Here is a 14,008-nt window from a genome sequence, read left to right on the forward strand (position 1 = left end):
CCCAGCACAAAGCAGCACTAGCAGCACTACTTTTACAATAATAAACTGAAGAGACGGATCTGGTGTAGGCTACACCCAGCACAAAGCAGCACTAGCAGCACTACTTTTACAATAATAAACTGAAGAGACTGATCTGGTGTAGGCTACACCCAGCACAAAGCAGCACTACTGTTACAATAATAAACTGAAGAGACGGATCTGGTGTAGGCTACACCCAGCACAAAGCAGCACTAGCAGCACTACTGTTACAATAATAAACTGAAGAGACGGATCTGGTGTAGGCTACACCCAGCACAAAGCAGCACTACTTTTACAATAATAAACTGAAGAGACGGATCTGGTGAAGGCTACGCCCAGCACAAAGCAGCACTAGCAGCACTACTGTTACAATAATAAACTGAAGAGACGGATCTGGTGAAGGCTACACCCAGCACAAAGCAGCACTAGCAGCACTACTGTTACAATAATAAACTGAAGAGACGGATCTGGTGTAGGCTACACCCAGCACAAAGCAGCACTAGCAGCACTACTGTTACAATAATAAACTGAAGAGACTGATCTGGTGTAGGCTACGCCCAGCACAAAGCAGCACTACTGTTACAATAATAAACTGAAGAGACTGATCTGGTGTAGGCTACACCCAGCACAAAGCAGCACTAGCAGCACTACTTTTACAATAATAAACTGAAGAGACTGATCTGGTGTAGGCTACGCCCAGCACAAAGCAGCACTAGCAGCACTACTTTTACAATAATAAACTGAAGAGACTGATCTGGTGTAGGCTACGCCCAGCACAAAGCAGCACTAGCAGCACTACTGTTACAATAATAAACTGAAGAGACGGATCTGGTGTAGGCTACACCCAGCACAAAGCAGCACTAGCAGCACTACTGTTACAATAATAAACTGAAGAGACTGATCTGGTGTAGGCTACACCCAGCACAAAGCAGCACTACTTTTACAATAATAAACTGAAGAGACTGATCTGGTGTAGGCTACACCCAGCACAAAGCAGCACTAGCAGCACTACTTTTACAATAATAAACTGAAGAGACTGATCTGGTGTAGGCTACACCCAGCACAAAGCAGCACTAGCAGCACTACTTTTACAATAATAAACTGAAGAGACGGATCTGGTGTAGGCTACACCCAGCACAAAGCAGCACTAGCAGCACTACTGTTACAATAATAAACTGAAGAGACGGATCTGGTGTAGGCTACACCCAGCACAAAGCAGCACTAGCAGCACTACTTTTACAATAATAAACTGAAGAGACTGATCTGGTGTAGGCTACGCCCAGCACAAAGCAGCACTACTGTTACAATAATAAACTGAAGAGACGGATCTGGTGTAGGCTACACCCAGCACAAAGCAGCACTAGCAGCACTACTGTTACAATAATAAACTGAAGAGACTGATCTGGTGTAGGCTACACCCAGCACAAAGCAGCACTACTTTTACAATAATAAACTGAAGAGACGGATCTGGTGTAGGCTACACCCAGCACAAAGCAGCACTAGCAGCACTACTGTTACAATAATAAACTGAAGAGACTGATCTGGTGTAGGCTACACCCAGCACAAAGCAGCACTAGCAGCACTACTTTTACAATAATAAACTGAAGAGACTGATCTGGTGTAGGCTACACCCAGCACAAAGCAGCACTACTTTTACAATAATAAACTGAAGAGACGGATCTGGTGTAGGCTACACCCAGCACAAAGCAGCACTACTGTTACAATAATAAACTGAAGAGACTGATCTGGTGTAGGCTACACCCAGCACAAAGCAGCACTACTTTTACAATAATAAACTGAAGAGACGGATCTGGTGTAGGCTACACCCAGCACAAAGCAGCACTACTGTTACAATAATAAACTGAAGAGACTGATCTGGTGTAGGCTACACCCAGCACAAAGCAGCACTAGCAGCACTACTTTTACAATAATAAACTGAAGAGACGGATCTGGTGTAGGCTACACCCAGCACAAAGCAGCACTACTGTTACAATAATAAACTGAAGAGACGGATCTGGTGTAGGCTACACCCAGCACAAAGCAGCACTACTGTTACAATAATAAACTGAAGAGACTGATCTGGTGTAGGCTACACCCAGCACAAAGCAGCACTACTTTTACAATAATAAACTGAAGAGACGGATCTGGTGTAGGCTACACCCAGCACAAAGCAGCACTAGCAGCACTACTGTTACAATAATAAACTGAAGAGACTGATCTGGTGTAGGCTACACCCAGCACAAAGCAGCACTACTTTTACAATAATAAACTGAAGAGACTGATCTGGTGTAGGCTACACCCAGCACAAAGCAGCACTAGCAGCACTACTGTTACAATAATAAACTGAAGAGACGGATCTGGTGTAGGCTACACCCAGCACAAAGCAGCACTAGCAGCACTACTGTTACAATAATAAACTGAAGAGACTGATCTGGTGTGGGCTACGCCCAGCACAAAGCAGCACTAGCAGCACTACTGTTACAATAATAAACTCTTGATTGTATTTCACCTTAGTTCACAGCTTCTAGGCAGCTCCAGCAGATAATCCCTATGCACTTTTGCATTCTACTAAAACAACAATAGATATAGATACAGCCATAGAAGGTAATGTGTGAGGGGAGCTGTACAATTCAGAAACTAAAGGGTTAATGGCGAGGCACTGCAGTATGCATTTGCAGGTAAAGTACATATTATATTTTGTCTCTATCCCAAGTCGTTTTATGTCACTGAACCCAAATGTTTTCTTTAATGATTCAGACAGAGCAGTAATTTTAAGCAACTTTCTAATTTACTCCTATTATCAACTTTTCTTCGTTCTCTTGTCATCTTTATTTAAAAAGCAGGAATTTAAAGCTTAGGAGTCAGCCCATTTTAGGTTCAGCAACCTGGATAGCGCTTGCTTATTGGTGGCTACATTTAGCAAACCAATAAGAAAGCATAACCAAAAATAGGCTGGCTCTTAAAGGGATAGTCTACTCCAGAAATGTTATTGTTTAAAAAATATATATTCCCTTTATTACCCATTCCCCAGTTTTGCATAACAAACAGTTATATTAATATACTTTTTACCTCTGATTACCCTGTATCTAAGCCTCCGCAAACTGCTCCTTATCTCAGTTATATTAATATACTTTTTACCTCTGTGATTACCTTGTATCTAAGCCTCTGCAGACTGCTCCTTATCTCAGTTATATTAATATACTTTTTCCCTCTGTGATTACCTGTATCTAAGCCTCTGCAGACTGCTCCTTATCTCAGTTATATTAATATACTTTTTACCTCTGTGATTACCCTGTATCTAAGCCTCTGCAGACTGCTCCTTATCTCAGTTATATTAATATACTTTTTCCCTCTGTGATTACCTGTATCTAAGCATCTGCAGACTGCCCCTTATCTCAGTTATATTAATATACTTTTTACCTCTGTGATTACCCTGTATCTAAGCCTCTGCAGACTGCTCCTTATCTCAGTTATATTAATATACTTTTTACCTCTGTGATTACCCTGTATCTAAGCCTCTGCAGACTGCTCCTTATCTCAGTTATATTAATATACTTTTTACCTCTGATTACCCTGTATCTAAGCCTCTGCAGACTGCCCCTTATCTCAGTTATATTAATATACTTTTTACCTCTGATTACCCTGTATCTAAGCCTCTGCAGACTGCCCCTTATCTCAGTTATATTAATATATTTTTTACCTCTGATTACCCTGTATCTAAGCCTCTGCAGACTGCCCCTTATCTCAGTTACATTAATATACTTTTTACCTCTGTGATTACCTTGTATCTAACCCTGCAGACTGCTCATAATCTCAGTTATATTAAAATACTTTTTACCTCTGTGATTACCTTGTATTTAACCCTCTGCAGACTGCTCCTTATCTCAGTTATATTAATATACTTTTTACCTCTGATTACCCTGTATCTAAGCCTCTGCAGACTGCTCCTTATCTCAGTTATATTAATATACTTTTTACCTCTGTGATTACCTTGTATCTAACCCTCTGCAGACTGCTCCTTATCTCAGTTATATTAATATACTTTTTACCTCTGATTACCCTGTATCTAAGCCTCTGCAGACTGCTCCTTATCTCAGTTATATTAATATACTTATTACCTCTATGATTACCTTGTATCTAAGCCCCTGCAGACTGCCCCTTATCTCAGTTATATTAATATACTTTTTACCTCTGATTACCCTGTATCTGAGCCTCTGCAGACTGCCCCTTATCTCAGTTATATTAATATACTTTTTACCTCTGTGATTACCTTGTATCTAAGGCTCTGCAGACTGCTCCTTATCTCAGTTATATTAATATACTTTTTACCTCTGTAATTACCCTGTATCTAAACCTCTGCAGACTGCCCCTTATCTCAGTTATATTAATATACTTTTTACCTCTGTGATTACCTTGTATCTAACCCTGCAGACTGCTCCTTATCTCAGTTATATTAATATACTTTTTACCTCTGTAATTACCCTGTATCTAAACCTTTGCAGACTGCCCCTTATCTCAGTTATATAAATACACTTTTTACCTCTGTGATTACCCTTTATCTAAGCCTCTGCAGACTGCTCCTAATCTCAGTTATATAAATATACTTTTTACCTCTGTGATTACCTTGTATCTAAGCCTCTGCAGATTGCCCCTTATCTCAGTTATATTAATATACTTTTTACCTCTGTGATTACCTGTATCTAAGCCTCTGCAGACTGCCCCTTATCTCAGTTATTTTAAAAAAAACTTGCATTTAGCCAATCAGTGCCCCCTCATTTATAACTCCAAGGGCGTGGTTACAATGTTATCTGTAAGGCACACATGAACTAATGCAGGGTGAAAAACTTCCAAATGCATTGAAATAAGGGGCGGTCTTCAAGGGCTTAGAAATTAGCATATAAGCCTACCTAGGTTTAAGCTTTCAAAACAGAATACCAAGAGGACAAAGCTATACTACAGAAAAATTTAAGTTTTTAAAAAACAAAATCTAATTATATGGCAAACAGCTGCCAGTACCAAAGATGGGTGCAAATAGGTAGCGGGGGGAGGGTTAGAGAGCTGTTTGGGGGGGGGGGGGTCAAATCCATCTTTCTGCCAGTACTTAAGATGGCGAGGACAATTGTGGGGTGGGGGAGGGAAGAGAGCTGTTTGGGAGGGATCGGAGGGGGGATGTTACAGGTGGGAGGCTGATCTCTACACTAAAGCTAAAATTAACCCTACAAGCTACCGGGCATAATACAAGTGAGGTGCGCAGCGGCACTTAGCGGTTTTCTAATTACCAAAAAGCAACGCCAAAGTCATAACTCTGCAATTTCTGAACAAAGGGGATGCCAGAGAAGAATTTACAACCATTTGCGCCATAATTGCACAAGCCGTTTGTAAATAATTTCAGCGAGAAACCTAAAAAGTTTGTGAATAAAAAAACAAACATTTTTTTTTATTTGATCACATTTGGCAGTGAAATGGTGGCATGAAATATACCAAAATGGGCCTAGATCAATACTTTGGGTTGTCTTCTAAAAAAAAATATATACATGTCAAGGGATATTCAGGTATTCCTGGCAGATATCAGTGTCCCAATGTAACTAGCGCTCATTTTGAAAAAAAAAGTTGTTTGGAAATAGAAAAGTGCTGCTTGTACTTATTGCCCTATAAATTGCAAAAAAAGCAAAGAACATTTAACCATTGGGTATTTCTAAACTCAGGACAAAATTTAGAAACTATTTAGCATAGGTGTTTTTTGGTGGTCGTAGATGTGTAACAGATTTTGGGGGTCAAAGTTAGAAAAAGTGTTTTTTTCTCCATTTTTTCTCATATTTTATATAAAACATAATTTATGCTTACCTGATAAATTCCTTTCTTCTGTAGTGTGATCAGTCCACGGGTCATCATTACTTCTGGGATATTAACTCCTCCCCAACAGGAAGTGCAAGAGGATTCACCCAGCAGAGCTGCATATAGCTCCTCCCCTCTACGTCACTCCCAGTCATTCGACCAAGGACCAACGAGAAAGGAAAAGCCAAGGGTGAAGTGGTGACTGGAGTATAAATTAAAAAATATTTACCTGCCTTAAAACAGGGCGGGCCGTGGACTGATCACACTACAGAAGAAAGCAATTTATCAGGTAAGCATAAATTATGTTTTCTTCTGTTAAGTGTGATCAGTCCACGGGTCATCATTACTTCTGGGATACCAATACCAAAGCAAAAGTACACGGATGACGGGAGGGATAGGCAGGCTCTTTATACAGAAGGAACCACTGCCTGAAGAACCTTTCTCCCAAAAATAGCCTCCGATGAAGCAAAAGTGTCAAATTTGTAAAATTTGGAAAAAGTATGAAGCGAAGACCAAGTTGCAGCCTTGCAAATCTGTTCAACAGAGGCCTCATTCTTAAAGGCCCAAGTAGAAGCCACAGCTCTAGTGGAATGAGCTGTAATCCTTTCAGGAGGCTGCTGTCCAGCAGTCTCATAAGCTAAACGAATTATGCTACGAAGCCAAAAAGAAAGAGAGGCAGCAGAAGCTTTTTGACCTCTCCTCTGCCCAGAGTAAACGACAAACAGAGAAGACGTTTGTCGAAATTCCTTAGTTGCCTGTAAGTAAAATTTTAGAGCACGGACTACATCCAGGTTGTGCAGTAGACGTTCCTTCTTCAAAGAAGGATTTGGGCATAAAGAAGGAACAACAATCTCTTGATTGATATTCCTGTTAGTAACTACCTTAGGTAAGAACCCAGGTTTAGTACGCAGAACTACCTTATCCGAATGAAAAATCAAATAAGGAGAATCACAATGTAAGGCTGATAACTCAGACTCTTCGAGCCGAGGAAATAGCCATTAAAAATAGAACTTTCCAAGATAACAACTTTATATCAATGGAATGAAGGGGTTCAAACGGAACGCCCTGTAAAACATTAAGAACAAGGTTTAAACTCCATGGTGGAGCAACCGTTTTAAACACAGGCTTAATCCTGGCCAAAGCCTGACAAAAAGCCTGGACGTCAGGAACTTCTGACAGACGTTTGTGTAACAGAATGGACAGAGCTGAGATCTGTCCCTTTAATGAACTAGCGGATAAACCCTTTTCTAAACCTTCTTGTAGAAAAGACAATATCCTAGGAATCCTAACCTTACTCCAAGAGTAACCCTTGGATTCACACCAATATAGGTATTTACGCCATATCTTATGGTAAATCTTTCTGGTAACAGGTTTCCTAGCCTGTATTAAGGTATCAATAACTGACTCAGAAAACCCACGTCTTGATAAAATCAAGCGTTCAATTTCCAAGCAGTCAGCTTCAGAGAAGTTAGACTTTGATGTTTGAAGGGACCCTGAATCAGAAGGTCCTGTTTCAGAGGTAGAGACCAAGGTGGACAGGATGACATGTCCACCAGATCTGCATACCAAGTCCTGCGTGGCCACGCAGGTGCTATTAGAATCACTGATGCTCTCTCTTGTTTGATTCTGGCAATCAATCGAGGAAGCATCGGGAAGGGTGGAAACACGTAAGCCATCCTGAAGTCCCAAGGTGCTGTCAGAGCATCTATCAGGACTGCTTCTGGATCCCTGGATCTGGACCCGTAACGAGGAAGCTTGGCGTTCTGTCGAGACGCCATGAGATCTATCTCTGGTTTGCCCCAACGTCGAAGTATTTGGGCAAAGACCTCCGGATGAAGTTCCCACTCCCCCGGATGCAAAGTCTGACGACTTAAGAAATCCGCCTCCCAGTTCTCCACTCCCGGGATGTGGATTGCTGACAGGTGGCAAGAGTGAGACTCTGCCCAGCGAATTATCTTTGATACTTCCATCATAGCTAGGGAGCTTCGTGTCCCTCCCTGATGGTTGATGTAAGCTACAGTCGTGATGTTGTCCGACTGAAACCTGATGAAACCCCGCGTTGTCAACTGGGGCCAAGCCAGGAGGGCATTGAGAACTGCTCTCAATTCCAGAATGTTTATTGGCAGGAGACTCTCCTCCTGACTCCATTGTCCCTGAGCCTTCAGAGAATTCCAGACGGCACCCCAACCTAGAAGGCTGGCGTCTGTTGTTACAATTGTCCAGTCTGGTCTGCTGAATGGCATCCCCCTGGACAGATGTGGCCGAGAAAGCCACCAAAGAAGAGAATTTCTGGTCTCTTGATCCAGATTCAGAGAAGGGGATAAGTCTGAGTAATCCCCATTCCACTGACTTAGCATGCACAGTTGCAGTGGTCTGAGGTGTAGGCGTGCAAAGGGTACTATGTCCATTGCCGCTACCATTAAGCCGATTACCTCCATGCATTGAGCCACTGACGGGTGTTGAATGGAATGAAGGGTGCGGCAAGCACTTTGAAGTCTTGTTAACCTGTCCTCTGTCAGGTAAATCTTCATTTTTACAGAATCTATAAGAGTCCCCAGGAAGGGAACTCTTGTGAGTGGAACGAGTGAACTTTTCTTTTCGTTCACCTTCCATCCATGTGACCTTAGAAATGCCAGTACTAACTTTGTATGAGACTTGGCAGTTTGAAAGCTTGAAGCTTGAATTAGAATGTCGTCTAGGTATGGAGCTACCGAGATTCCCAGCGGTCTTAGTACCGCCAGAAGAGCACCCAGAACCTTTGTGAATATTCTTGGAGCTGTAGCCAATCCGAATGGAAGAGCCACAAACTGGTAATGCCTGTCTAGGAAGGCAAACCTTAGGTACCGGTAATGATCTTTGTGAATCGGTATGTGAAGGTAAGCATCTTTTAAATCTACAGTGGTCATGTACTGACCCTCTTGGATCATAGGTAAAATTGTCCGAATAGTCTCCATCTTGAACGATGGAACTCTTAGGAATTTGTTTAGGATCTTTAAGTCCAGGATTGGTCTGAAAGTTCCCTCTTTTTTGGGAACCACAAACAGATTTGAGTAAAACCCCTGTCCCTGTTCCGATCGTGGAACTGGGTGGATTACTCCCATTAACAAGAGCTCTTGTACGCAGCGTAGAAACGCCTCTTTCTTTGTCTGGATTGTTGACAACCTTGACAGATGAAATCTCTCTCTTGGAGGAGAGTATTTGAAGTCCAGAAGGTATCCCTGAGATATTATTTCTAGCGCCCAGGGATCCTGGACATCTCTTGCCCAAGCCTGGGCGAAGAGAGAAAGCCTGCCCCCCACTAGATCCGATCCCGGATCGGGGGCCCTCAATTCATGCCGTTTTAGGGGCAGCAGTAGGTTTCCTGGTCTGCTTGCCCTTGTTCCAGGACTGGTTAGGTTTTCAGCCTTGTCTGTAGCGAGCAACAGCTCCTTCCTGTTTTGGTGCAGAGGAAGTTGATGCTGCTCCTGCTTTGAAATTACGAAAGGAACGAAAATTAGACTGTCTAGTCTTAGATTTGGCTTTGTCCTGAGGCAGGGCATGGCCTTTACCTCCTGTAATGTCAGCGATAATCTCTTTCAACCCGGGCCCGAATAAGGTCTGCCCTTTGAAAGGTATATTAAGCAATTTAGACTTAGAAGTAACATCAGCTGACCAGGATTTTAGCCACAGCGCCCTGCGTGCCTGAATGGCGAATCCTGAATTCTTCGCCGTAAGTTTAGTTAGATGTACTACGGCCTCCGAAATGAATGAATTAGCTAGTTTAAGGACTCTAAACCTGTCCGTAATGTCGTCCAGAGTAGCTGAACTAATGTTCTCTTCCAGAGACTCAATCCAGAACGCCGCTGCAGCCGTGATCGGCGCAATGCATGCAAGGGGTTGCAATATAAAACCTTGTTGAACAAACATTTTCTTAAGGTAACCCTCTAATTTTTTATCCATTGGATCTGAAAAGGCACAGCTATCCTCCACCGGGATAGTGGTACGCTTAGCTAAAGTAGAAACTGCTCCCTCTACCTTAGGGACCGTTTGCCATAAGTCCCGTGTGGTGGCGTCTATTGGAAACATTTTTCTAAATATCGGAGGGGGTGAGAACGGCACACCGGGTCTATCCCACTCCTTAGAAACAATTTCAGTAATTCTCTTAGGTATAGGAAAAACCTCAGTACTCGTCGGTACCGCAAAATATTTATCCAACCTACACATTTTCTCTGGTATTGCAACTGTGTTACAATCATTCAGAGCCGCTAACACCTCCCCTAGTAATACACGGAGGTTTTCCAGTTTAAATTTAAAATATGAAATATCTGAATCCAGTTTTGGATCAGAACCGTCACCCGCAGTGTCTGACATGGCCCTAATATTATCAGCGCACTCTGTTCTCACCCCAGAGTGATCACGCTTACCTCTTAGTTCTGGTAATTTAGCCAAAACTTCAGTCATAACAGAAGCCATATCCTGTAATGTGATTTGTAATGGCCGGCCAGATGTACTCGGCGCTACAATATCACGCACCTCCCGAGCGGGAGATGCAGGTACTGGCACGTGAGGCGAGTTAGTCGGCATAACTCTCCCCTCGTTGTTTGGTGAAATTTGTTCAATTTGTACAGATTGACTTTTATTTAAAGTAGCATCAATACAGTTAGTACATAAATTTCTATTGGGCTCCACTTTGGCATTGCAACAAATGACACAGGTATCTTCCTCTGAATCAGACATGTTTAACACACTAGCAAATAAACTTGCAACTTGGAATACAATTCAATTAAAAACGTACTGCGCCTTTAAGAAGCACAGAAAATCTATAACAGTTGAAAATTAATAAATTGAAACAGTTATAGCCTCAATCCTTGTAAACAACACAACTTTAGCAAAGGTTTAATCCCAATAGCAAAGATAACAAATTCTGAAAGCAGGAAACAATTACAGAATAAACGTTTTTTATCACAGTCAACTATAATTCTCACAGCTCTGCTGAGAGAAATTACCTCCCTCAAAATAAGTTTGAAGACCCCTGAGTTCTGTAGAGATGAACCGGATCATGCAGGGAATACAATGAGCTGCTGACTGAAATAACTGATGCATAGAAAAGGCGCCAAAAAACGGCCCTTCCCCCTCACACACAGCAGTGAGAGAGAACAGAAACTGTCAGAAAAAGATTAAGCAACTGCCAAGTGGAAAAATAGTGCCCAAACATTTATTCACTCAGTACCTCAGCAAATGAAAACTATTTTACATTCCAGCAAAAACGCTAAACATAATTTCTAGTTATTAAACAGCTTTATGTACTTCTTACAGTGTAATTCTAGTGAAGTACCATTCCCCAGAATACTGAAGTGTAAAGTATACATACATGACATTATATCGGTATGGCAGGATTTTCTCATCAATTCCATTGTCAGAAAATAAAAGCTGCTACATACCTCTATGCAGATTCATCTGCCCGCTGTCCCCTGATCTGAAGTTTACCTCTCCTCAGATGGCCGAGAAACAGCAATATGATCTTAACTACTCCGGCTAAAATCATAGCAAAAACTCTGGTAGATTCTTCTTCAAACTCTGCCAGAGAGGTAATAACACACTCCGGTGCTATTTTAAAATAACAAACTTTTGATTGAAGATATAAAACTAAGTATAATCACCATAGTCCTCTCACACCTCCTATCTAGTCGTTGGGTGCAAGAGAATGACTGGGAGTGACGTAGAGGGGAGGAGCTATATGCAGCTCTGCTGGGTGAATCCTCTTGCACTTCCTGTTGGGGAGGAGTTAATATCCCAGAAGTAATGATGACCCGTGGACTGATCACACTTAACAGAAGAAAACAATGTTATAGTAAATTATAAGATATGATGAAAATAATGGTATCTTTAGGAAGTCCATTTAATGGTGAGAAAAACGGTATATAATATGTGTGGGTACAGTAAACGAGTAAGAGGAAAATTACAGCTAAACACAAACACCGAAAAAAATTAAAAATAGCCCTGGTCCCAAAGGTCAACAAATTGAAAAGTGCTCTGGTCACTAAGGGGCTAAGGATATTTGTGATTATAAAGAACGGGAGTCTTTTACAGCAAGTGTTTATTAATTCATTTATTACAATGTATTTTATGACATCCACACAAATTAGACCAGCCTATCTATTTTATTACTAACCCTCTGCTAGGGATGTGTTTGTTTTTTTTAATATAATTTATCCATTTACATTAAGTCGGGCTCATTCAAAATCGATCCATACAAGCACTGGTATTATCTTTTCATATCTTTATGCTACCGGTATAGCTCAGAGACCGAGGCACACCGCCATGCCTACCAGTATAGCTCCGAGACCGAGGCACACAGCCATGCCCACCAGTATAGCTCAGAGACCGAGTCACACAGCCATGGCTACCAGTATAGCTCAGAGACCGAGTCACACAGCCATGGCTACCGGTATAGCTCAGAGACCGAGACACACAGCCATGGCTACCGGTATAGCTCAGAGACCGAGACACACAGCCATGGCTACCGGTATAGCTACAAGACCGAGACACACAGCCATGCCTATCGGTATAGCTCAGAGACTGAGTCACACAGCCATGCGTATCATTATAGCTCAGAGACTGAGTCACACAGCCATGCGTAGCGGTATAGCTCCAAGACTGAGTCACACAGCCATGCGTATCGGTATAGCTCAGAGACTGAGTCACACAGCCATGCGTATCGGTATAGCTCAGAGACTGAGTCACACAGCCATGCGTATCGGTATAGCTCAGAGACTGAGTCACACAGCCATGCGTATCGGTATAGCTCAGAGACTGAGTCACACAGCCATGCGTATCGGTATAGCTCAGAGACTGAGTCACACAGCCATGCGTATCGGTATAGCTCAGAGACTGAGTCACACAGCCATGCGTATCGGTATAGCTCAGAGACTGAGTCACACAGCCATGCGTATCGGTATAGCTCAGAGACTGAGTCACACAGCCATGCGTATCGGTATAGCTCAGAGACTGAGTCACACAGCCATGCGTATCGGTATAGCTCAGAGACTGAGTCACACAGCCATGCGTATCGGTATAGCTCAGAGACTGAGTCACACAGCCATGCGTATCGGTATAGCTCAGAGACTGAGTCACACAGCCATGCGTATCGGTATAGCTCAGAGACTGAGTCACACAGCCATGCGTATCGGTATAGCTCAGAGACTGAGTCACACAGCCATGCGTATCGGTATAGCTCAGAGACTGAGTCACACAGCCATGCGTATCGGTATAGCTCAGAGACTGAGTCACACAGCCATGCCTACTGATAAAGCTCCAGGACCCAGCAAATGCATATGCTTTGTATAGTGGATTCAACGCAGGTTTCATACGGAATATGGCCAAAGATCATAAAACTAATCCGATTTGATTGAAATAAGGGGAAATTCTTACACTGGGTCAAGTGCAGATTGTTTAGTACAGAGCATTTCAGACATTACACTGAAAATATCTCAAATCATTAAAAAGGGTCATTAGACTCAAAACTCAACCCCCAGTAATAGGGACAGTCTACACTGAAATTGTTATAGATCACGCCTTTACTACACATTCCCCAGCCTTGCACAAGCTACATTGTTATATTAATATACTTTATAACCTTTAAAACTTTATATTTCTGCCTCTTTCAAAGGCTCTATAGACAGCCTCTTAATCACATGCGTTGTTTTTCATAACAGGAGACTGCTAGTTCATGTGGGCCATATAGATAACAATGTATTCAAACCCGAAGAGTTATTTAAGATTTAGCACAGTACTAAATAAAAGTCAATAGATAATAAATAAAAGGTCATGTGATCAGGGGGCTGTCAGAAGAGGCTTAGATACAAGTTAATTACAGAGGTAAAACAAATATTAATATAACTGTGCTGGTTATGCAAAACTGGGGAATGGGTAATAAAGGGATTATTTATCTTTTTATATAAAAAAATAATAATTCTATTGTACACTGTCCCTTTAAGGAAAACACCGAAATATGCATTATTTAATTATACTTGCTTTTGCCCTAATTTAACTGTAAAACTATGCTTGTTCCACTACACTATTGAACTATGCATTTTACTTGTCTGATTTTGCCATAACTATATTGTTAAGTTTTTCAGCTGCCCTATAGATTGGTGTGCATGCTGTACAATAAGTA

The 14,008-nt window shown here is 41.9% G+C and overlaps 1 protein-coding gene across 2 annotated transcripts in view; it reads right to left on the reverse strand.

The window, feature by feature from the left end:
- Window positions 1-14,008, reverse strand: part of LOC128640343 (myeloid leukemia factor 2) — a 55,029-nt gene that overhangs the window by 26,415 nt on the left and 14,606 nt on the right. The gene's annotated exons all lie outside the window — the stretch shown is intronic.

Source organism: Bombina bombina, chromosome 9 (genome assembly GCF_027579735.1).
Source record: "Bombina bombina isolate aBomBom1 chromosome 9, aBomBom1.pri, whole genome shotgun sequence".
Lineage (NCBI taxonomy): Eukaryota > Metazoa > Chordata > Amphibia > Anura > Bombinatoridae > Bombina > Bombina bombina.